Below are 3915 nucleotides of genomic sequence, written 5' to 3' on the forward strand. Positions count from 1 at the left end.
GTAATAGAGTAATGGCTGCTGAAAATTCAGCATTGCCGAATAAATAGTATTTTAAAATATATTAAAATAGAAAACAATTATTTTAAACTGTAAAAATATTTAACAATATTACTATTTTACTGTATTTTTCAACAAATATTTGCAGCCTTGGTGAGCATATGAGACTTCTTTCAATAACATAAAAATCCAAAAGTTCTGAACAGTATATGTGGACTTTAATTGCATTAATTGAACACAATAATACCCACGGCCACAACACACCACCTGAACATCCAAAGAGAAGACTATCAGGCTTTCTAACATCAGTTTAGTACAATAGAGCTGAACAACGAGAGGCTGAACTCTCCATCTTGTGATACTGGTTATTGGAGATGATGAGCCTCTCATGTCGATGAAAATAGCAACTGCTGCCGCAACCCAATTATGAGCAGAATCTTCCCTGTTTTGTTTTCTCTTTTTTTTTACCTTGTGAACAGTAGGTCAGATGGGATCGACCGGGCAGCGGCGTTCAAAACAGACAGCTCGGCCCCTATTTGAGGATCAATAGCAGTTGCTAATGTCTGATCTGTTTCTGTCCATATTCAAATACGACGTGCTGGGATTGTAGCGCGCGTCGTCTCCTCAAAGTCATGTACGATTAGGCACGCCTGAAAGACACAATGAGAAAGAAACAGTGAGCGAGACAGAAAAGGAAAATACGTTAATTAACGAGGGCCTATCCACGGTTCTGTGTCTCTGATTCAATATTAAAGGCCTTAACCGAATACATTTAAATGAGTTCTGTACATATACCACAATAAAAAGGTAACAGAGAGGGTACTTCCAAAAATGAAAAAAAAAAAATTGAATGAGATGAAATGAAACACTGACTAAGAACACATTTTCTAGCTCAGTACATCATGATATAGCTCCAGGCGCTACCTTTTGTCTAAATCTCCACACTGACTTAAACTGCGCATTGTAACACGACACCTCTGATTTCATGCAATATGGAGGATTACTGAATTGAATTGAACGCTCAGCGTTTTTGTTCACGTTTCTAAATTAGGATTTTCTGTCTCCATAATGACAGAGAAGTCTCTCTTTTTGCCGAATCAATGCCAGCTATTTATATGAACGGTAATCCTTCACCCGGCTCTGATCTGCCAGCACTGTGATGGTTTAAAGTAATGACTAAAAAACAAAAAAGACACCGAATGAATGGAAATTGGCTTCATTCCATGTAAAAAAGATTTCGGCATCGGGAGACACGTACAATGCCGAACTACAAGGAATCTGAAATAAATAATCAATGCGGGCCTATATACGTGTGTGTGATTGGGGGGAAGGGGGTGGTTAGATGCCCCGCTTTTGTGAAAGTAAAGTGGAAATGGCTTGTAAGTAGATGTTATGGTTATGCTAGCGATTCAAATATCCTCCTTGCTTCTTGACAGAGCAAGTCAGCCTGACAAGTAGGCTATCAGCCAAGAGATCATTAAGCTAAAGGGTTGAAGTGCCATCGCCAATGTGGGTGAAAAGTTCCTGAGAGAATCCTTCACACATTTGTGGCATTAGTACATCCAAAAATGAAAATTATTTCACCATTTACAGTGAGTCATTGCAAACCTGACTTCTTTTTTTCTTCTATGGAACACAAAAAAAGATATTTTGCAATATGTTTCAAAGACTTTGTTTTGTTTACAATGAAAGTCAACAAAGTGAAATTAAAAATTCCGGAATTTAAAATTCTATTCAATTTCACCACAGAGGAATTGATTTTGAACAATTACTTATAAACTTTTAAAAACAGACATGCTGTGAGCTACAAGGCTGTTAATCGATGGCACATGCTTTTGTTAAAGCCATCAGTCCGCATTATTATTTATTTTTTAAATAGTGTTAAACAGCAAAATCCCTGATGAAAAAACAGCATTAACCATGATTTTAAAAAAATGAATAAATATCCCCAATCAGACGCCAATGTGTGGGGGATGCCATGGCAACAAGGGTTCACCCTGCTTGAGAGACAAGATAAAAACAATGAGAGGCAGGGTGCAGTGCCGTGTAACGATCGGCACTGATCAATGGCTCACTCTTTCTCTCTCGCGCTTTGCCTCTGTTCTTCCTTCTTTACAGATGGAGGAAAAAAAGAAAGGGCAGCATCGTTTAGGCTTTATGGCTAGCAGAGCTTAGGGGGTCCTTAAACACGCAAAAGGCTGTTAATCGATGGCACATGCTTTTGTTAAAGCCATCAGTCCGCATTATTATTTATTTTTTAAATAGTGTTAAACAGCAAAATCCCTGATGAAAAAACAGCATTAACCATGATTTTAAAAAAATGAATAAATATCCCCAATCAGACAATGCATCACACAAATTGTGCCAAAAGAACTCTTTAGCACTCGCCAATGAACCACTGCAAATTGTCCAGTTTAGGGATGCACGATATTGGATTTTTGCAGATAGCCGATATGCCGTTATTTTTCAACTCATTTTTGCTAATAGCTGATGCCAATACCGATATATTTCCTTTTGTTTGGAAACAACACCAAGTCTCTCCTGTGTGGAAATTATAAGCAAATTATTTTTACTTTTGGTTAGTTTTTAACAAGAACTTATTTGTTAGAATTAAATAAACAATAATGAATTTCTTTTATAATGACAGTACATTGAAGCTTTGAACATAACTATAAATAAACTATATATCAATTGCTGCATTGTTTTTCACAAAGATGCAGTGGTAACCTTAGCATTTTATTTTACAAATAACATTTGTAGATGGTCTGAAGCAAAAGAGTTGTAAAAATTCAGAAAGTCTTTTAGAGCTCATAATTTGTTTTAAAAGTATTACATATTACACATTAATGAATAAATCAGTATACGTATATCAAATTATTTAATTTGCAAGTGTCATGTTTGTGATTTTTTTTTATTTATGTAAGCTATAGCTTCTGACCTTTAAATCAACATGACATTAATTACTGCTTTATTTAATCAGAAACACAGTCTAAATGTAATTTGTGTATTTTACTTTAATTTTACTAGAAGTAGGCTAACAGCGCCCCCTACAGAATTAAAACACCTTACCCAAGGGGCATTAGGACCCGGGGGAGGCTGCCGCTGCACGTGCTATTACGGTTTAATCTATCATACACCGAACACGTCATTCTGTACGTGCTTTCTCAGTTTAAATGCAGCAATCCAAAACAGTGAATCTAATAATTCAGGCAAAACTTTGCTTCAAGAATGAGCCACACTGCTGACCTGATCTAATCGCTAGCACACCCTGAGCACATGTGAGTAAACGTATTCCTTCTATCGGCAAGAAATATAGGCATAATTTTTCATATCAGGCTGATGTCAGTATGTACATTTAAAGCCATTATCGGCCGATTCTGATATCGGTCCGATAATATTGTGCATCCCTGGTCCAGTTAGTTTCCCCATATGCTCTCAAACTACGTAAAGGGTTAGTTCACCCCAAAATGAAAATTATGTCATTAATTACTCACCCTCATGTTGTTCCAAACCCGTAAGACCTTCGTTCATCTTCGGAACATGAGTTAAAGGGGTCATATGATGCAATTTAAAATTTTACTTTCTCTTTGGAGTGTTACAAGCTGTTCGTGAATAGATAAGATCCCTAAAGTTGCAAAGACTAAAGTCTCAAACCCAAAGAGATATTCTTTATAAAAGTTAATCACAGCCTGTAAGTATGTTTTTTTTAGATTTAAAGAATTTGCCACTGACGATTGAAACGCGAGTTTTAAGTAGTGTAGAGTAGTGCTTGTTGTTTGTCGTTTCTCCGATCACAAATGCAGACATGGAAGCTACAAGAATACTTTTTGAGCTCAAAGAAAACAAAAATAATTTATTTAACAATTCTTCTCCCACGAGTTACGTCTTCCGCCATTTTGGAGAGTACCCAAGAACGTA

At 36.4% G+C, this 3915-nt stretch overlaps 1 long non-coding RNA gene across 1 annotated transcript in view; it reads right to left on the reverse strand.

The window, feature by feature from the left end:
- Nucleotides 1-370: 370 nt before the first annotated feature.
- LOC107726078 (uncharacterized) overlaps nucleotides 371-3915 on the reverse strand; it is a 10924-nt gene continuing 7379 nt past the window's right edge. Inside the window, exon 3 of the long non-coding RNA XR_001638222.1 lies at nucleotides 371-647. This is a non-coding gene — a long non-coding RNA (uncharacterized LOC107726078). The remainder of the gene's footprint in view (nucleotides 648-3915) is intronic.

The sequence above is a fragment of the Sinocyclocheilus rhinocerous genome, unplaced genomic scaffold (assembly GCF_001515625.1).
Source record: "Sinocyclocheilus rhinocerous isolate Xijiao unplaced genomic scaffold, SAMN03320098_v1.1 scaffold2057, whole genome shotgun sequence".
NCBI classification, from domain to species: Eukaryota; Metazoa; Chordata; class Actinopteri; order Cypriniformes; family Cyprinidae; genus Sinocyclocheilus; species Sinocyclocheilus rhinocerous.